Source organism: Erythrolamprus reginae, chromosome Z (assembly GCF_031021105.1).
Source record: "Erythrolamprus reginae isolate rEryReg1 chromosome Z, rEryReg1.hap1, whole genome shotgun sequence".
Lineage (NCBI taxonomy): Eukaryota > Metazoa > Chordata > Lepidosauria > Squamata > Dipsadidae > Erythrolamprus > Erythrolamprus reginae.
In genome coordinates this window covers 109,446,906-109,469,450 of record NC_091963.1, presented here as the reverse complement: position 1 = coordinate 109,469,450, position 22,545 = coordinate 109,446,906, and the positions used below count along the sequence as shown (strand labels likewise).

The window sequence follows — 22,545 nt, the reverse complement described above, 5'->3', positions numbered from 1 at the left end:
TTTATCTTATGAATAAGCACAATTCACTGATGGTTACAAGGTTGGCTGGTTCCTTTATCTTATCAATATTCCTCCTTATTAAAAACCTTCCTGAGCAACTTGGTACCAGGGTCTTGTCCATCACTTTTATGGTTCAGCCTTCATGAGAAGGAGACAAATACATTTGGAATGTCCTGATTTGCCGCTGACCTGTGTTTGTGTACAATGTGCAGCATAGCTTCCAAAATAGAAAGAAAAGCTATATTGGGTTCTCCCTATTCACTTCTATTTAGTAGGCATTAATCTGAGATTGGAATTGGAATTGATACTTATTCTAGCTTCAATTTGTGATTTGGCTAAAGATATTAATCATGTTTATCGTCATTAAAAGCCTATTCACATTTGGCTCCAATCACTGAGTGCAAAGAAATCAAAGCATGAATATATACATATTCAAATACTAAGAGCACTAAATGTGTGCACAAAGCAAGGATACATAATTAAACATAGGAACATTTTTGCAAATTTTCAGGTTTGAAAAAGGGCCGTGTTTACTAAACTAGGCTTCTAGCCTGTTGCTATTTTCAGTATGACTGAACACTGAAATTAATTAAATACTTGGGGTTACAGTAAACCAATGATGGCGAACCTTTCTGTTGTTGTGTGCCAGTACCCATAATGCAACATAACCCCCCCCCCCTCCATATGCCCACACAACCCCTCCACACAAGCGCCACACTGTGTATGCGCCTCATTCAAAATTTACTTGATAAAAATTGTGGAGAATAAGTATCAAAGTCAACTGCAGCTTCGCGTGACACCCCTGCGTGATCCCCACCATGCCTGCCACCTAGTGATCTGAGTTGGGGAAGGAGCAGGTGGCCACCTAGTCAGCATATACTGCCCCGTGCACCAGAGCTGGCTCCCAGCATTCGTTGTGCACAGCCCTGCCACCCCAAAAAAGCATCAGCAGCTGCAGGGGGAAGGGTAAGAGCTATTGGCCAGCTCATGCGCACCTCGCTCTCCTCCTGAGATTTCCTCTTGCACCCCATCTTCTTATCAACCTTGCCGCTCATGCTGCTTCCTCGAATACAGGTGCCTGACTCACTTTAAAACACAAACCAAAACACAAAGGGGAGGGGATGGCCATGTCAGCACTGCCAAAAACTGGGGTGGGAGAGTGGGGAGGTGGGCTTTGGAAGTGTGTCTTGGGAAGGAGCCTGACTAGCAACTCAGCTTTTAGGCTCTGTCCTACTGGGAAGCGGCAGCAATTGGGGGGAGGAGGAAGGGGGGAGTGGTGGTGCAGCTCTGGTTCCATTCTCAGGCCAGCCACGAGAAGACAAAGAGTAGAATCTGGGCTGCAAAGCACTGCCTGTGCTTCCCCTCGCGTCCTCTTTATTCCTGCTCACTTTGCCCTTATCCAGGAGTGGGATTTCCATGAAGGTGTCCCAAAAAAAGATAAAAGGAACCGAGTCTCCTAGCAAGGAGAGCAAGATCTGATAGGCAGGCAGGCCTGGCCATAGCCTTCCCTTCATGTATCAGCAACAGATGTTCATCAGAGCCTTTTGGATGTTGCTTTCCTTGCAACAAGTGGTTAAATAAATCACTGCTGGTTGCTTGTTAAGAAAGAATGGCAGGGAAGGAATGCTGGAAGGCTCCATAGGGATAGATCTCTTATTGAATGCAGCAGAGCCTGGGAAGAACCTCCTCTTGGAAGCAAAGGGGTGCTGAGATCAAGGTCCCAGTTTGGTGGGCAGGGGAAAAGTAGCATACACATATATATCTATATACACTACACACACATACATACACACCTACATTCAAATGCACACGCACACACCATATCAGCAGGCGTTACCAATTCATTATATAACAAATTATATATACACAAACATATATAACAAATATAACAAATAACAAATGAGCCGGGGTGGCGCAGCAGGTAGAGTGCTGTACTGCAGGCCACTGAAGCTGACTGTAGATCTGTAGGTCAGCAGTTCAAATCTCATCACTGGCTCAAGGTTGACTCAGCCTTCCATCCTTCTGAGGTGGTAAAATGAGGACCCGGATTGTGGGGGCAATATGCTGGCTCTGTGAAAAAGTGCTATTGCTAACATGTTGTAAGTCTAAGGAGAAGGACGGCATAAAAATAAATAAATGAATGAATGAATGAACGAACAAACAAACAAACAAATAAACAAACAAACAAACAAACAAATTGAAGTGATACCGATTTAATTTCCATAAGCTCAAGAATTTAGATAGTGATCGTAGCTATGATCATGGTTTGCCATTACAAGATATGACTATAAAAAGCAGACTTAGCAAAGAAAACAAACATTGCCTTTGAATATTTGTTGAGCCTGTCTTGGACTGCAGGACTAAATAAAAATTAAAGACAATTAAAATCAATCTGTATGATTTAAGTATTAGCAATGACGGTAAATCTTAAATATTTGGGATATATAATATTAAGGCAGGAGCCACTGAAAAACTCCTTGATGCTTGGGGGCAAATATAAAAAGCACTTAAAAAAGCAAAGGCTAGAATAGAGTAGAACAGAAAGAGAACAGAACAAAACAAAACAGAACAGAACAGAATATTCTTTATTCTATCATCCAGTTTACTGTATTCTCTTTCTTTGATATCTGTTTTTTGCTATAAGTAGTCTTTGAGTTTTGAAGGCAATTGGAATCGGGATAGCTGTTGCTAAATGATGTGGTTATAAAACACAATGTCACATGACTGTACCACTTCATAATAGCAATCCCAGCAGTTTCTGTGCCAACATAGACCCAGGATTCCTGAGTGCTTAAATTATAAGGAGGAACAGGTTAGGAATGTGGAGAGGCCATGGAGAGACAGAGAGAAACATAGAAACATAGAAGATTGACGGCAGAAAAAGACCTCATGGTCCATCTAGTCTGCCATTATACTATTTCCTGTATTTTATCTTAGGATGGATATATGTTTATCCCAGGCATGTTTAAATTCAGTTACTGTGGATTTATCAACCACGTCTGCTGGAAGTTTGTTCCAAGGATCTACTACTCTTTCAGTAAAATAATATTTTCTCATGTTGCTTTTGATCTTTCCCCCAACTAACTTCAGATTGTGTCCCCTTGTTCTTGTGTTCACTTTCCTATTAAAAACACATCCCTCCTGAACCTTATTTAACCCTTTAACATATTTAAATGTTTCGATCATGTCCCCACTTTCCCTTCTGTCCTCCAGACTATACAGATTGAGTTCATTAAGTCTTTCCTGATACGTTTTATGCTTAAGACCTTCCACCATTCTTTGCACCCATTCAATTTTGTCAATATCTTTTTGTAGGTGAGGTCTCCAGAACTGAACACAATACTCCAAATGTGGTCTCACCAGTGCTCTATATAAGGAGATCACAATCTCCCTCTTCCTGCTTTTTATACCTCTAGCAATGCAGCCAAGCATCCTACCTGCTTTTCCTACCACCCGATCGCAAGACGTCTGGGCAAGACGTCTGGGGAAAGGACTGGGAGGACAAGCACAGGCCAGATATTTCAGGAAATCTTGGGGATGATCGGGGAGACCATATGTAAGTGGTTGCTGTGAGCAGAAGAAAAAATGGAAGTAAATTAGCAGAGTGACTTGTGACCACCTCTGCTGGCTTCCCCAGCAGAGTTAATTATCTTTATGGGAAGCCAACAGGGTTGGCGAATCTCCAGAGAGGGGCGGCATACCAATCTAATAAATTATTTATTTATTTATTTATTTATTTATTTATTTATTTATTTATTTATTTATTTATTCAATTTTTATGCTGCCCTTCTCCTTAGACTCAGGGCGGCTTACAACATGTTAGCAATAGCACTTTTGAACAGAGCCAGCATATTGCCCCCACAATCCGGGTCCTCATTTTACCCACCTTGGAAGGATGGACGGCTGAGTCAACCTTGAGCTGGTGATGAGATTTGAACCGCTGACCTTCAGCTTCAGTGGCCTACAGTACAGCACTCTACCTGATGCGCCACCCCGGCTCATTGTTGTTGTTGTTGTTGTTGTTGTTATTAATAGAATCCGTGATCATATGACTACCTACAGTGCTATAATTGTGAGTTGGGTACCTGAGCAATTGGATTATGATCATTTAATTGAGGTACTGTGATATCCAAAATGTCAAGGATAAGTGGTACAACCTTCCCCCTCCCCATCACACTGCCATAACTGGGTGAGATCATCCGAGGGCATGGGGTGAGGTATCATCAGTACGCTGATGATACCCAGCTTTACATCTCCACCCCATGTCCAGTCAACGAAGCAGTGGAAGTGATGTACCGGTGTCTGGAGGCTGTTGGGGCCTGGATGGGTATCAACAGACTCAAACTCAACCCGGATAAGACGGAGTGGCTGTGGGTCCTGCCTCCCAAGGACAATTCCATCTGTCCGTCCATTACCCTGGGGGGGGGGAATTATTGACCCCCTCGAAGAGGGTCCGCAACTTGGGCGTCCTCCTCGATCCACAGCTCACATTAGAGAACCATCTTTCAGCTGTGGCGAGGGGGGCGTTTGCCCAGGTTCGCCTGGTGCACCAGTTGCGGCCCTATCTGGACCGGGACTCATTGCTCACAGTCACTCATGCCCTCATTACCTCGAGGTTCGACTACTGTAACGCTCTCTACATGGGGCTACCTTTAAAAAGTGTTCGGAAACTTCAGATCGTGCAGAATGCAGCTGCGAGAGCAGTCATGAGCTTACCTAGGTATGCCCATGTTTCGCCATCACTCCGCAGTCTGCATTGGTTGCCAATCAATTTCCAGTCACAATTCAAAGTGTTGGTCATGACCTTTAAAGCCCTTCATGGCATTGTACCAGAATACCTCCAAGACCGCCTCCTGCGGCACGAATCCCAGCGACCGATTAGGTCCCACAGAGTGGGCCTTCTCCGGGTCCCGTCAACTAAACAATGTCGGTTGGCGGGCCCCAGGGGAAGAGCCTTCTCTGTGGCAGCCCCGACTCTCTGGAACCAACTCCCCCTGGAGATTAGAACTGCCCCTACTCTCTCTGCCTTCCGTAAAGTTCTTAAAACCCACCTTTGCCGTCAGGCTTGGGGGAACTGAAACATCTCCCCCGGGCATGTATAATTTATGTATGGTATGGTTGTGTGTGTGTTTGTTAGTATATTGGGGTTCTCTTTTAAACTTTCTTAAATATTTAAATTTATTTGGATTTGTTTATGCCTTGTTGTGAGCCGCCCCGAGTCCGCGGAGAGGGGCGGCATACAAATCTAAATAATAAATAAATAAATAAATAAATAATAAATAACTGTAAATGGCTGCTCAACAATTATATGTAAGTGTAGGAATACTAAATCTTGTTTTCTCTTAAGTTTTAAAATTGCAATCCATCAAGGTTTATTTACCAATGCCCATCTCGCTGTCTGAGTGATTCTGGGCAGTTTACAGTTATTGTGATGTGGCATCAAAATTGAATGAATGAATGAATGAATGAATGGGTTGCATTAAGAGTTCTGGTTCCGATGCGATGAAAGCAGCAAAGAGAGGAGTTAGTTGCTGCCGAGAACAACGTCAATATCAGTGAAATTGTGCCAGGCTGATTTTTTTAAATTAATTCTTACCCGGGATTGCTGTCGTGTCCCTGGGGAATTGAGGACTGAGCAGAGCCTCACAGTCTATTCCACTGGAGTCAAGGCGAGGCATGGAGAGATGGGAGAAGATGGGAATTGGAATCCTAGTTCATGAAAAATCCAAACAGTCAACCAGATGTTCTGGTTAAGCCTGGATGGGACATCTGCCTACAAAGTGTACTGCTGCGAATAGGGGGTACAATTTTATTGTTATGGGGATAGTTGCTGAAAGGCCTGCCTACCATTAATTGTCCTATAAGTGTAAGTCCGTGATGGCAAACCTGTGGCACACATCCCACAGGTGGCACACAGAACCATATGGGACTTTTACATGTTTCAGCTCCAGCGTGTGTGCGCGTGCTGGCCAGCTGATTTTTGGCCTTGGGAAAGGCCGTTTCATCCTCTGGACGCTTCAGGGAAGCTTCGCTGAAGCCCGGAGGCAAAAAAGTCCCCCAACGGACAAACCAGAAGTTTGGAAAAACGCACTTCCGGGTTGTCCATTTGGGCATTTTTTTCACCTACCAGCAGTGGTAAGCTCATACTGGTGTTGATCTGGAGTGCCACGCTGGTATGAACCCACAGATGGTATGAACCCACTGATGCAATTTTCAGTGAATTTTTTCCGGCGTCTCCTGAGAAGGAACTTCTCAGTTGTTCTTCAAACAAAGACATTAAGATGAGGCCAGCCGGATATTAGATTTGTATGTTGCCCTGAGTCTGCGGAGAGGGTCGCCATACAAATGTAAATAATAATAATAATAATAATAATAATAATAATAATAATAATAATTATTATTATTATTATTATTATTATTATTATTATTATTATTATTATTATTATTATTATTTCTTCCGACATGGAAACGCTGGAAAAAATTGTTGAAAATTGCATCAGTGGGTTGATACTGGTATGACATTCCAGATCACACCAGTATGAACCCACCACTGCCTACCAGGCTACAGAAAGGCCTGTGCGTGTGCACAAGGAGCAGTACAAGTGTGTGCGCGTGCATGCGGAGTCTATGAGGGGCAGCATACAAATCTAATAAATAAATAAATAAATAAATAAATAAATAAAAATAAATGCATGGGGGAGGGATGGGGTGTCGGCACGTACATGCATGCTAGCACACCCCACACATGCTCTATTTGGCGCACAAATCAAAAAAAGGTTTGCCATCACTGACCTAGGTCACCAACCTGGATGGCTGGTGGTCCATGAGAAAATTCTGGTAGTCCGCAATGAAATCTTTGCATTTCTCTCAAGGAGCCCAGCTGAGGTTTCCCGTGCCGCTCGCACTTCAGCACTTTGACTCTCAGGGACAGGCTGGGGTCCTTCAGGCAGTTAGCTTAATAGAGAGAAGCAGCTGCAGTCAACCTTAGCTTTGCTGTCCATTGGAGGTGCTAAATTGGTCCCCTGAAAACTCTTGTCTCTCAAAGAGTGCTTGCTGAAGCTGCATGGGAAACTTCGGCCAGGCTCCTTGAGAGTTTTCAGGGGGCTGATCTAGCATCAATAATGGAAAGCAAAGTTAGGATTGACTCCAGCTGCTTTTCTCTGTTGTAGTGCTTCCTGGATGCAGTCTACTGCTCCAAGGCCCAAATGCTCCAAGCCCCAAGTCCCCTGTAGCAGCTCCCCACTGTTCTGGTTTCTGGTAGAAATTTAGCAATTACAAATAACTCTTATTAAATACATTATATCATGAATAAAGAAACTCCATTTATTTCTCTGCTCTTCTGGAATTCAAACACATTTCATACACGCACTTATCTGTTGGCCCGTTATCTCCCTTGACCGCATTTCTCACATTCCTTCTCCTTCTCCACTTAACAAGATTTATTTTCCTAAATGCATGATCTCTAAAGATAGCAGCCCTGACTGTTAATCACACAGAATACTTTTGCTTACTTGAGTGCGGCAAGAAAAACATCCATTTTTCTTATCGGCAACGTTGAAACTCCACCCTTCTTCCCCACTGACCCCCTGACGTGCCAAATACATCACTACAGTAGTTAACCCATGCCTCTCCTTAATATCTTCTTTCAGACCTCTGTTCTCTACGTTTTTGGGCCCTTCTGAATTTAGGGTTAACCCAGCGAGCTTCTGATTCTCCCTCGCTAGATCCTGAACTCATAGCCCCATCCTGTGGCTGGCCTCCCACCTGTTCTACTACCTGTAACCCCGGGCCCCCCACTAATTCAAAAACACTATCTGAATCAGAGTCCTCAATATCTTCATCATCCTCCAACTGACCAGGAGTATGTACAACACTGCCCAGACAGCAAGTCGAGCTCAGAGCTGGTGCTTGTATGCCAAGCTGAGTCCTTCCTCTACTTCAAGCTACCCTCCCATCAGTAGACTCCACAAAGCTCTTTCTGCCCCTTCCCCCAGCCAGCCTTTTGGATGAGGTGGCAATACTGGATCTTTGGAAGTCGAGTGGCTACGGCCAGGAAGGAAAGGAAGAAGAGGGATTTAAAATTATGAATTTGATGGTCCATGGGATTTTAAATTATGACCTTGTTGGTCCCTGAGGTCCAAAAGCTTGGGGATCCCTGCTATAAAGTATAAAAAGACGTAAGTTTGTCTTTCTCTTGAAATTAATAAGAAAGGATGAGGGTGGGGAACTTGGTAGGCAGAGTATCTTTGCCCAACTTATCCTCACAAAGGCTTGCCTCCCGGCTAGCTCTTTCCTTGCCCTGTTTCGTGTGTGTGTGTGTTACTTCCTCTTTTTGTACCCAGCTGGCAATTTTCAAAGCTTGCTTTTCCAGCGTTGGTATCCCAAATCCCCTTTGACTTTTATTTTTATAAAGTATTATTATTTACACTGACTGTCCCTTTCCAGACATCCAGAGCAACTCCTCCACCCTGGTGCAGGAAAAGGAAAAGATAAGAAAGAAGGAAGGAAGAAGAGGAAAAGAAAAAAAGAAAGGAGAGGGAAGGAAAGAAAACAAAAGAAGGAAAAAAATCAGGAAAGGAAAGGAAAAAGAAGGAAAGGAAAGAAGGAAAAGAAAGAAAAGAAAGAAGGAAAGTGAAGGAAAGGAAGAAGAGGAAAGGAAAGGAGGGGAGGAGAGGAGAGGGGAGGGAAGGAGCTACAGCTACAGCTCTTGAATAAGGAACTGACTTTCCCAACAGCATCAGCAAGCCACCATCAAGTAAGCTTCAATTATTTTGTAATAATTACACAAACTTTAATAAGTTTGTTATAATTAAACAACTTTAAAGATTTTGTTATGATTAAGTAAACATTTACAATGTTGTTATAATGAAATAAGCATTTATAATTTTTTATATTAAATGGATGCATTTCATATTAATAAAATGAAAGTTCTCTGATCATTATTTTATAAATGCATTTACCTTTTTTTAAAAAAAATCATATTAGTGGTCCGCGGGACTTAAAAATATGAATTTTTAAGGGGATTTAAAATTATGAATTGGATGGTCCGCAGGATTTTAAATTATGACCTTGTTGGTCCATGAGGCCCAAAAGCTTGGTGATCCCTGCTATAACGTATAAAAAGATGTAAGTTTGTCTTTCTCTTGAAATTAATAAATGGTTTTAAAGCCAACAACCATTCTCTCAGTGAACCATTTACAGTCTGGGAAAACTCAATACGGTTCACTATGGTGCTTCATCTGATCTAAGGTATCTTTGGGGCAGTTACTTATCGATGTAGGGAATGTATTGTGTGAGAGGGAAAAAGGCATAAACATTTAAGTGAGGGCAGACACCTTTGTATTTAATGGTTGATGCTTATTTGTGGTAGTCGTGGTCCTTTCAAATATTTCATTGCTCTTGCCACGAGGCTTCAAGAGTTTATCGGAGGTTGAGCTGGAAGTTATGTCAGAGAAAAAGCTGTAGCAGTTTTCAATGTTTCCTTGGAATTTATAGAATGGGCTGCTTACATTGCCAAAACCCGCTATTTTTTTCCACACCTGAGATTTTCCCTTCCATTCAGAAATACCTTTTCTCCACTATCTTTTCTATAGTTATATTTATTGAAAAAAGTTAAGAAAAGCTGAAGAGGAAAAGCAGAAGGGTGTCAGGCAGGGGTGGCTTCCCCTAGTGAGTACTGGTTCTCCCAAACAGGTAGCAGCTTGTTGATGATGTCATGATGATGTCACAGAACCGGATTAGTTGGTGCCAGTTTATGGAGGCCGCCATCTTTAAAAAAAAAAATCTTTTGATTTTTTTTTTTAAACGGGCCTTTTTCCTTCTAAATCTGAGTTTCCAGCACTGCACATGTGTCACCATCTTGTTTTGGGCTTTTTGGGGATTTTTTTAAAAAAGTATTTGCTACTGTGCATGTGCGTGGGTGCAAAGCACAGCTACACAGTATGGAGGAAGCAAGGTAAGTTAGAACCCACCCCTTGTGTGAGGAATTGTTTTCATTTGAAATTTGGGCTAACACTATAGAAGCCCATAGAAACCAGCAAATAATAAATAAATGCACTCAAATGGACCAAGCAGTGGCAGATAATTATGTTGCTGTTATTTATGCCTGCCGTAGAAAGCCAGAAGTCTGTTTGGTATGTATGTGTTTGTGTGTGTATTTGTTTGTTTGTTTGTTTGATTTATTGATTGATTTTTATGCCACCCTTCTCCTTAGACTCAGGGCGGCTTACAACATGTTAGCAAAAGCACTTTTTGACAGAGCCAGTGTATTGCCCCCACAATCCGGGTCCTCATTTTACTCACCTCAGAAGGATGGAAGGCTGAGTCAACCTTGAGCCGGTGATGAGATTTGAACCGCTGACCTACAGATATACAGTCAGTTTCAGTGGCCTGCAGTACAGCATTCTACCTGCTGCGCCACCACGGCTCTATATGTGTATGTGTAGAAACTGATATAGTTCTCCCCTTTCCATTATCATTCCTGTTATCAAAGCAAAGGGGATGCTGGTATTTCTCTAGGACAGGGACCTGCCTGACCAAGAGGACTAGTCCCATATAACTTTGGTTTTATTCCTGATATAATTTTGAGATCATCCTGTACTTTAAAATTGTCCAAGTTAATAGTCTCTTAGACATGTCTCAGAGCTATTAGACAATGTCTTTTCTGAAGCTGCAGAGCACCTCGGTGCATGCCAAAATCTATTTTTCATTTTATTATTATCACTCTACTATGTAGAAATTGGTCTGAATAGATTTTAGTTGCTGCATATTTAAAGAACTCCACATTGATCGATGAGGGCAGCAATTACCCAATGTATCTCTTTTTGAAGGGTAGCTTGGAAGAGGCAATGATGCACCACACATTATAATGTCATTGCTGTAGCAGATTAATGGCAAGGAGCACTGCTTTGAAATAGGCAAGTTTCTGCAAGCCGTTTTGGATGACGTTGCAGGCCGCAAGCCAAGTATTTGGTGCTCTGCAGTGGGAAGATTAATTTTACTTTAGATTCCAGTTATATGGAGCAAAAGGAGACCAGGAAACTCTAAGTTACTGTTATTTTTTATGATCAGGTAAACCATCTCTGCTATTTAGAGCTGTTGAATTTCAAGAATAATATGGAGACCTGTGACTGTAGGTGAATGATATGTCAATTAATCCTCCAAGGGGTCCTAGTCCTTTCAAACTTTCAGCTTATTAAGATGTTTCATAATATACTGATAAAAAAAATAAAGGGAACACTCAAATAACACATCCTAGATCTGAATGAATGAAATATTCTGATTGAATACTTTGTTCTGTACCAAGTTGAATGTGCACAACAGCATGTGAAATTGATTGTAATCAGTGGACAGATTGATTTCACAGAAGTTTAATTTACTTGGAGTTTATTTATTTATTTTATTTATTTATTTATTTGGTCCAATACATAATACACATTGAAGAGAATAGATAAGTAGTAATATAACTAAAGAAACGAACAGAAGAAAAGATATAAAAGTATAGGTGGGCAAATTTGAAAGGAAGAAAAGGTAAATAGGATAAGGAGAGACAATTGTACAGGGAACGAAAGGCAGGCTAGTGCACTTATGCACGCCCCTTACTGACCTCTAAGGAACCTGGAGAGGTCAATCGTGGATAGTCTAAGGGAAAAATGTTGGGGGTTAGGGGTTGACACTACTGAGTCAGGTAATGAGTTCCATGCTTCGACAACTCGGTTGCTGAAGTCATATTTTTTACAGTCAGGTTTGCAGCGGTTAATATTAAGTTTGAATCTGTTGCGTGCTCTTGTGTTGTTGCGATTGAAGCTGAAGTAGTCATTGACAGGTAGAAAACATTGCAGCATATGATCTTGTGGGCAATACTTAGATCATGTTTTAGGCATCGTAGTTCTAAGCTTTCAAGACCAAGGATTGATAGTCTGCTTTCGTAGGGTATTCTGTTTTGAGTGGAGGAGTGAAGGGCTCTTCTGGTGAAGTATCTTTGGACGTTTTCAAGGGTGTTGATGTCCTAGATGTGGTATGGGCTCCAGACAGATGAACTGTATTCAAGGATGGGTCTGGCAAATGTTTTGTAGGCTCTGGTGAGTAGTGTGAGATTTCCAGAGCAGAAGCTATGTAGGATCAGGTTAACAACTCTAGAAGCCTTTTTGGTGATATTGTTGCAGTGGGCTTTGGCACTTAGATCATTTGATATTAGTATTCCAAGGTCTTTTACTGAGTGGGGGTTGGCTGTGAGATTTTGTTTATTCAGTTTATATATGAGGTTCGGATTCTTTTTGCCGATGTGGAGGGTAGAACATTTGCTGGTTGATATTTGAAGTTGCCAGGTGTTAGACCAATCTGAGACAAAGTCGTTATATTGTGTTGTTGAAGTGTTCCCTTTATTTTTTTGAGCAGTATATATAGGGTTGGGGTTTTTTTTTGCAAAATGCCTATTGAGATTGCATGTCCATTCAGAAAATGTCTGACATAACTATTTACAAACATCATGTCATCGGGGTATTAACCGCCATAATCTCTCATCCCCATTTCGCATAACATCTATACTATCCTTGCTTAACATTTTCTAGGTAGCTAGGCTCATAGCCAATCTGTAACCATTTGTATATAATTTTATCTGTATAGGAAATGTATATGACCTTTTTGGAGTTCAGAGACATGTTTGTAAATATCTTTCGGCTGTGGCGAGGAGGGCGTTTGCCCAGGTTCGCCTGGTGCACCAGTTGCGGCCCTACTTGGACAGGGAGTCATTGCTCACAGTCGCTCATGCCCTCATCACCTCGAGATTTGATTACTGCAATGCTCTCTACATGGGGCTACCTTTGAAAAGTGTTCGTAAACTTCAGATCGTGCAGAATGCGGCCGCAAGAGCCATCACAGGGCTTCCCAGATTCGCCCACATTTCTACAACACTCCATGGCCTGCATTGGCTGCCAATCAGTTTCCGGTCACAATTCAAAGTGTTGGTAATGACCTTTAAAGCCCTACATGGCATTGGAACAGAATAGCTTCGGAACCGCATTCTACCGCACGAATCCCAGCGGCCGATAAGGTCCCACAGAGTTGGCCTTCTCCGGGTCCTGTCGACCAAACAATGTCGTTTGGCAGGCCCCAGGGGAAGAGCCTTCTCTGTGGAAGCCCTGGTCTTCTGGAATCAACTCCCCCCAGAGATTAGAATGGCCCCCACCCTCCTTGTCTTTTGCAAATTACTCAAGACCCACCTATATCGCCAGGCATGGGGGAACTGAGACACCTCCCCCAGGCTTTTATATTTTATGTTTGGTATGTATGTGTTGTATGGTTTTAATTGCTGGGGTTTTATATATCTTTTTCTTTTAATATTAGATTTGTTTCACTGTTATATTGTCTTTTTTATTGTTGTGAGCCACCCCGAGTCTTTGGAGAGGGGCGGCATATAAATCTAATTAATAATAATAATAATAATAATAATAATAATAATAATAATAAAATATGATACTTAAAGGTGGCTCTTTGTTTTGCAATGTACAAGTGCTTCTAATATCTAAAATTGTGTTTTTAATGTACAGAACTAGGAAGGGCAGAACATTGGTAAGCACCAATGACACCACTTTGGAATACAAGCCTTCCTCTTCTTCCCATAAAGGCTGATTCTATTATGATACCTGTCCTCTGCATCTGAATGTCCCAAATCAATCTATATCGGTCTGTCTGTCTTTTCTATAGCTGTCTGTCTGTCTGTCTGTCTGTCTGTCTGTCTGTCTGTCTGTCTGTCTGTCTGTCTGTCTGTCTATCTATCTATCTATCTATCTATCTATCTATCTATCTATCATCTCTCTCTCTCTCTCCCTCCCTCCCTTCCCCCTCCCTCTCTCTCTTTCTTTCTATCATCCATCCATCCATCCATCCATCCATCCATTGGCACGGGTATTCATAACAGTTTTAAAAAGATAGCATCTGTGTTGGCATTATTGTACCCTGTCTATTCAAAAGAAGGTTGAATTTTACATCTGATCTTCCCCTAAGTATCCCCCAGGCCAATGAACAACTTCTAATGGATATATGAAAACTGAGTAAAAGCATAATATTAGATTCAGAATTTCATCTTTGCTCTATTTTACAGACATTCCATTTTTGATCCTGCTCATTTAAATTTTTATCAAATTTTCCTTCTGTCTAAACTAGTTTTTCAATTCTCTCTGCATCTGAACTTTTTGTGATGCCTTGGCTTGGTTACAGAAGGAGGAAGTTACAAATAATAATACTGTATTTAAAAATGCATGCTATCATGCATCTAGTTACAAAGTTAAAAGGCTAATTTATTCAGGTTCATATCTGAGATGAACATTTAGTTAGTTTTAGACAAGGTAGATCCACTACTGGACATTGTCAGATTAGTCTTAATCAGTTAAGATTGAAGTTGCTTTGTTGATCTCAAAAACTAAGAAATAAAAATGAAAATAATAAAAAATATTTTAGTGTTCCAACTTTGTTTGGGGTTGAAATAACCTAGTTTCAGTGTTTCAGTAAATTCTTATTTGGCAGTGTGAATAATACATGATGTGTTGTGCCCAAGAAAAACATTTTCATTGATGTTAATGGGTAGTTACAAAACCAGAAATGTCCACGAAGCTTGTAATGGGTGTTTTGCAAAGTGATTGAAATTTTTACATTAGTGACAAATAACATTTTCTAAAGCATTCTTTATTCACAAATAGACATTAATGTTGGCGGTAACAACCCAAAATTCCGGTCTTGACTGAAACACGTAGCTGTTGATTTTAAAAAAATTATGAGTTTTAATTCCCAATAAAATCTCAAATTAGTAGCAGGAGCGAGGAGGCTAGGTATTTTGCAGGAATATTATAGTTTAATGTTAGATTGGAGAGAAAGGGAATTGACTTTATATGTATCCTCCATTGCCATCATTCCACTTTTAAGTTTAAGCTTGGAATGAGTGTTAGTAGCTTAGATAAAGGAATTCTGTGTTTCCATGGTGATGGACCAGAGATTTTTGACCACACTGCAGACAAAATTGGAGGAGGTTAACAACAGCATTTGAATGAAACAGGATTATCTTAATTTATAACTATCGCTAAACCTACATTATTTTATAGTTCTACTCAGTCTCAAATATGGCTCAGCTCCATTCTCTGTAGCATTAAAAACTAAATCTAATGTCTTAATTAACCTGGCACTTAGACTAAATACTGCACACCATCTGAATTTTATGGCACTGAGTGGAATTGATTCTTCATTTAAATACCATATTTTTATATGTATGTTTTTTTTTAAAAAAATAGGCATCCATAAAGCCAAAATGTATTTTGTTATTAATTTTTTTATTTATCTATGGTAAATCCCACAGAGGAGGTAGTATTGCAGTCTTCTACAAGAAATCACTCAACCTTAAAAAAGTGCAAGTTAAACAAGAACTTTATCTTCCTGAAACCTTCATCTGTGAACTGACTTTAGATACCACACTTCGCTTCTTTCTATGTTATAGAGCTCCAGATTATGATATCACACACACGAACAAACTAATCTCACTGCTAACATGGGCAAGCTCCCACCCACATCCTCTTATATTTCTTGGAGACTTAAACCTTCCACATATAAACTGGACCCTAAACGAATGTTCCACAGAACGTGTTGTGGTTAGCTCTGCCCCAGCTCCTGCCCCAAGGAATGTGGAGGTGGATGCGGGGGAAACATCAACATGTCATAGGCCTGTTTTATTGCCGACAGACTCAGGTAGTGAAGTTTCCTCGGAAGAAGAAGGTGGGGGTGACTTGGAAGAGGGGGGCTTGGCAGACAGCCCAGGAAGTCAATCTTCATTATCTTTGGTAGATTCGGATGATGAATTGATAGACCCACGCATGCGTAGAGTTATGCATAGGAGAGAACAACTGAAGACATATTACAGGCGATAGAGAATCCACCTGTGGTTGGGTGGGGCTCATGTAATTAGAGCTGCTGTTAAATTGGCAGCGTGCGGGCTTAGCAGCATGGAGATTGTCTGAGTGATAATCTCCATGCTGGGAGTCACAGAGGTTGAGAAAAGAAATCCTTGTAAGTTTTTGCCACGTCTGGAACAAACAGTATTTGTGACAAACTTCACAGTACTGGTTTATTGCTGATTTATTGCTTGCCTTGTTATCAGACTGTAATCCATTACTGCCTTGTTTATACAAGAAATCCCTTTGAATTCTAAAAGCGAGTTTTGCTTCTCTTTTGTTGAGATAAAAAACATTTACTGGATTCTACTGCGTGTGTGTGTCTGTTTTGAACCAATTTCCTTTTCATTGGAGGCTTGTACTAGAAGCCAGCAGAACAGAACCCATACATTCAACCCTTTACAATGCCATTACTAGCCTAGGACTAGATCAACTAGTTACTGACAACACTAGACTTAACAATTGTCTTGACCTCATCTTCTGCAACAGTCTATACTCAATTTATGGACTACAAATAAAAGAACCATTTTCTAACAGTGACCATAGCATGATTGACTTTTACCTAAACATACACCCTCACAAAAACCACCTTAACAATAGAAAAGCCAACTATAACTTCAAAAAGGCCAATTACAACGTCATTGAAGCCTACCTCTCACCTCTCGACTGGCACACAATTTTCTCTGACTGCATCACTACTGAAGACTACTACAATATGTTTTTACTTGAAATCCAAAGAGTCATCAAATTATACGTACCACTAATATTCACCAAAACTAAGAAAAACAAATTACCCATAAAAATAAGAAAGCTCCAAACTAAAAAAAGAATTCTTTGGCGCAAAAATAAAGCAGGCCATGTTTCAAACTTTAAAAGCTGCTACAAAAATTTGTGTCACCAAATAAAGACTGAATGTACCTATTATCACATCATCCAAGAAGAAAACCTTCTATGGACAAAGTCTACTCGTGCCTTCTACAACTTTGTTAACAATAAACTCAAAGACTCTAGACCCATCCCACCCCTTAAAGGACAAAACAACATAGACCATAATGATGAATCAGTCAAAGCCAACCTTTTTAACACCTACTTCAGCTCAGTCTTTGTTAACAACAATGGCTCATGCCCAACACTTCCTAACCGTACCACAAATAACCTCAATGATCTTACACAAATTGATTTTACAGAAGATAACGTTAGAAAGGCATTACACAACCTAAAACCATCTTTATCTATTGGACCACATGGACTATGTGCATACTTCTTAAAAAAGCTCTCCTCCACCTTGGCTGAACCTCTGAGCATAATTTTTAATAAATCTTTCAGTACTAGCTCCCTACCCACACTATGGTCACTTGCCACAGTCATTCCTATCTTCAAAAAAGGAGATCCAAGCAACGTTGAAAATTACAGACCTATCTCTGTGTTGTGTCAGCTGCAAAGTTATGGAATCAATCATAAACCAATCCATTACACTCTACCCTGAAGCTAATAACCTACTTTCCAATAAACAATTTTGTTTCAGAAAAAAATTATCCTGTAATCTATAACTATTACATTGTAAAAACATTTGGACCACTTAACTTGACCAAGGTAATCCAATTGATGCGATCTATATCAACTTTTGCAAAGCCTTTGACTCAGTCATCCACCACAAGCTTCTTCTGAAATTCAAATCCTACGGCATCTCAGGACTACTACACAATTGGTTAACAGCATTCCTATCTAACAGACAACAAGTGGTCAAAATAGGAAGTGCCACTTCTCTTCCTGCTCCTGTTAACAGTGGTGTCCCTCAAGGTAGTGTTTTAGGACCAACACTATTCATACTATACATAAACGATCTTTGTGATTGCATCACTAGCAATTGTGTTTCTTTGCAGATGATGTCAAACTATTTAATACCACCGACAATACTGCTACCCTTCAAAAAGACCTTGACCATGTAGCAGAATGGTCTAAAACCTGTTAACTTCAAATCTCCACCACTAAATGCTCTGTCTTACACATTGGTAAAAAGAATCAGAATACTAAACATAAACATGGAGGAATTGAACTTATTGATAACCCCCAATCTGTCAAAGACCTTGGAGTACTCATATCCAATGACCTAAGTCCTAGAGCCCACTGCAACAACATTGCCAAAAAGGCTTTAAGAGTTGTTAACCTAATCCTTCGCAGCTTCTTCTCTGGTAATTTTGAACTGCTAACAAGAGTTTACAAAACATTTGTCAGACCAATCCTAGAATACAGCTCACCTGTATGGAGCCCACATTGCATATCTGACATCAACACAATTGAGAGAGTCCAGAAATATTTCACAAGAAGAGTCCTTCATTCCTCTTCTCACAACAAAATACCTTACTCCGCCAGACTTGAAATTCTTGGTTTAGACAACTTAAAACTCTGTCGTCTCCATTCTGACTTAATTATAGTTTATAAAATCATATACCAAAATGTCCTACCTGTTAATGGCTACTTTACCTTCAACCGCAACAACACATGAGCACGAAATCGATTTAAACTAAATGTCAACCACTCCAAACTGTATTGCAAAAAATACGACTTCAGCAACAGAGTAATCAACGCCTGGAATGCACTACCTGATTCTGTGGTTTCTACTCCTAATCCCAAAACCTTTAGCCTTAGACTATCTATAATGGACCTCTCCCCCTTTCTAAGAGGTCTGTAAGGGGCGTGCATAAGCGCACTGCTGTGCATAAGTGCACCACCACCACTACTGTCCCTGTCCTATTGTCTTCTTTTGTTACTTTTTATCATTACTTATCTAATGTTTTATTTGTACAAATTACCACCCTATAATTGTTTGACTAAATAAACAAACAAACAGACAAACAAACAAACAAATAAACAAATAAATAAATAAATAAACTAGGCAACTTACAATAAAATAGATAAAATGCATGATACAAATAAAACACATAGTAGTCAGGTGTCTTAAAAATTACTATCAACAAAGCCAAGAGATTATTCCGAATATTTTTTTTAAATTAGGATTAATCTCAGACAAAATCAAGATACTTGATAATTGAATGTAATACATATGTAAAAAAGGGGGGGGTTGTTCCCGCAGCCTCTGAAGGAGGCGTGTGACGCCTCCTCAAGAAACTGTTCCTTGATCCAGCCGAATTGAAGAACTATAGGCCAGTCTCCAACCTGCCCTTTCTGGGTAAGGTGGTTGAGAAGGTAGTGGCACTCCAGCTCTGACGATCCTTGCATGAAGCTGATTATCTGGATTCCTTTCAGTCCGGTTTCAGGACCTGTCACAGTACAAAAGCAACTTTGGTTGTGCTGATGGATAATCTCTAGCAGGCCTGGAATAGGGGACATTCCTTTACCATGGTGCTCCTTGACTTCTCAGCACAGTCACTCAGGCCCTCGAAATTCTGTGATTTATCTGAGGCTTCCCTCGCTGAGAAACCCCATCTCCGGACTTCTGTTGCCAGCCGAAGTGCCCATTTTCATGCTGCTGGGATTCCCCTGAGGCTCCCCTCCATGGGAAATCCCACCTCTGGATTTTGCGATGCTGCAGGGGAATCCCAGCAGGGGAATCCCACCAGTGTGAAAACGGGCGCTTCGGCTGGCAACGGAAGTCCGGAGGCGGGGCATCCCAGCGGTTGTGGCAGGTTTGTAAGGTGAAAATAGTTCGGAAGAAGAGGCAAAAAAATCTTAAACCCTGGGTTCGTATCTCGAAATGTTCGCATGACGAGGGGTTCGTAAGACGAGGTATCACTGTATATTTAAATCAAAGGCAAAAATGTAATATAAGAAGGCATTTGAAGTTTGAGCCTCTTTGATAAATGGAGGTAAAAAAGGGGGGGGATAGAGTGAGGAGGGCAGGGACATTCACACTTGCAAGATTTTGTTACCTTATAATAAAGATAGCATTACTATTCTTAATTTCAGTTTCCTAGTTCAGTTTCCTATCTTGACTACTTGACTTCAGGCTTGTAAGTTCTACAACTTCCTTTCTTTGGATTTTTAAAATGTTTTTCTGGATTTTGTATCTGGTCATTTACAGGTAATCCTGTACTTGAAACAGTTCATTTAGTGACCGTTCAAGATTACAATGACACTGAATAAAGTAACTTATGATCATTTTGTTGGAGTAACGTTTTGCAAAAGATAGCCCACCCAGATAGCCACAACAGTTAACCAGCCTGCCTCAGACCAGGATATCAGGAACCTTTATCTTGAAGATAATTGAAGAATGTACTGTAGAGTTTCTTAGAAAAATATTTACTTCTTTCGTAGCAAACCTACACTAACTATTTACACTGTAACTCTTTAGTAGTTTATATACAAAGTACTCACAATTCTCTACCTACTATTCTCAGTTACAATATTTAGCTACAATTCTTCATCCACCACAAGCCACCTAATTTACAAGCCACTCTAAACCATAGTAAGCCACAATACCTTCAAGCCAAGCCACAAGCCACACCTATGCAAAGGTGCATTATGTACTTTTGTCAGCCAGTCAGGTTGCATTACAATTTGCATATTCACAGTGACTAGGCAGTTTCACATTGTTAAAGTTATACAATTCTTCTGTCTGCAATTTGGAATATTCTCTCAGTTAGGCATGATCCTGACACATTTTTCACAGTTTTGCAGTATCCCCATGGTCACATGATCAAAATTCAGAAGCTTGATACTTGGCTCATATTTATGATGGTTGCGGTGTCCTGGGGTCATGTGACCTTCTTTTTTGTTTGCAACCTTCTGACAAGCAAAGCCAATGGGGAAGCCATATGCACAACTACAGTTGTACCCTAGATACGAGCATAATTCGTTCTAGAAGGGAGCTTGTATCTCGAGCAAACTCGTATCTAGAACAAATAGCTTTAGACTTTGTTTTCCCCCTCCGAGATAACCAAAAGCAAGGATTCTTGCGCCACCTAGTGGACGCTTGGCTCGTATCCCGAATTTGAGCTCGGGACTTGAACAGAAATGTCTCTCCCCTCCTGGCTCGTATCTTGAAATACTCGCATGTGGAGCAGCTCGTATCTAGAGGTGCCACTGTACCAGATTACTAAATTAACAACTTCAGTAATTCATTTAACAATTGTGGTAAGAAAGGTCATGAAATGGGTCAACAATATACTGTATTTCTCAACACCAGATTTTTTTGGGCTCAATTGTGGTTGTAAGTCAAGAAAGAATCCACACACGTGTCCTTCGGGATCTGCAGAATAAATCCCTTGTTGAGTGATCCATGAAGTTCAAGGTATATGATTTAACTGAGGGAAATGAAACTGGATCTGATCTCCTTTTTCCTTAAGCACTTTATTTAACTTACCGTATTAATCTTTAAATTGAACACAGATCAGAGTTATATAGAGTTGTATCCAGTGTCCAGTGTAGGGCTACCAAAATTTTTACTACCATACTGTGGGCTTGGCTTATGCAGGACACTCTGCATTTTCTTTTATATTTCAGTGCAAATTGGATGTTCTGGGGTGGAGCTCCATTTTTGCTATCCCATTCGTTCCCCACCCCATCCGGGCAGTAGCCCACCCCTGGTTGTATCTCTTCTGGTGTTTTTCTATATTTCAGGAGTTATTTTAGACTAATTTCATTTTGGGATTTGGATTTAGCTCATAGATAATAAAGTTTTAGATTTTAAAACATTTTTGTAGTTAAACTGTTATTAAAAGATTAAAATTTACCTTTTCCAAGATTCGGCATCTTTTATGTTTGAGACTGCATTCTCCCCCCACACCCCAAATTTTAACTTTACAGGGAAATCTTGATTAGTTTTTATTTAGCTCAATGATGATTGGGTTGGATTTGTCAATAAATATTTAGCATTTAGCATTTAGACATATACTGATTCTTAGTGCTTTACAATCCTCTCTAATTTGTTTACAGAGAGTAAGCATATTGCCCCCAACAATCTGGGTCCTCATTTTGCTGACCTTGGAAGGATGGAAGGCTGAGTCAACCTTGAACCTCCTGAGATTCGATCTGCCAAACTGCTGGCAGCTGATGATCAACAGAAGTAGCTTGCAGTACTGCACTCTACCACCGCACCACCGAGGCTCATAATATAATTGGAGGAGCTTTTTGTTTTTTCCCCCTGAGAAATCATAAGCTGTAATGATTTTCTTTGGCCAATAGAGGAAGCTATTCATTATGTTAGGAAAAAAGAGGAAATATGGAATATTTCTGAAGGTAGAACTTTTACTTTAAAAAATCATTAGAATATTTTAGAAGCCAGGATTGAGAAAATTGAAAAATTGCTAAATTGGATACGATTCATGTGGAGCGCAAATAAAAGCAAGAAGTTAACAATAAGGAAAAAGGACATATAAACAGATCTTATGTTTTAAGTGCCACTGTTGTTTATCGAAAGAAAAAGAAAGTACAGAAATAAATTTCATGTTTTTTTTTTTAAATTTAAGATGAAAAGTTGAAAATGTTAAGTATCACTGTTTTGAAAAACATATCTATGTGTAGTTTGAGAAAAAGGAACTTTTTTTAAAACCATAGATTCACCAGGCAAATATTGTATTTCATCAGATCAAATGGGAGAACGTTTTAATTTTCAGAACTTGGGATTTGAACTATATCATTCAAAAGGTAT

General features: G+C 40.3%; 1 protein-coding gene across 1 annotated transcript in view; it reads left to right on the top strand.

The window, feature by feature from the left end:
• The window catches only part of LOC139175738 (acid-sensing ion channel 2-like), a 198,292-nt gene that overhangs the window by 106,828 nt on the left and 68,919 nt on the right, over positions 1-22,545 (top strand). The gene's annotated exons all lie outside the window — the stretch shown is intronic.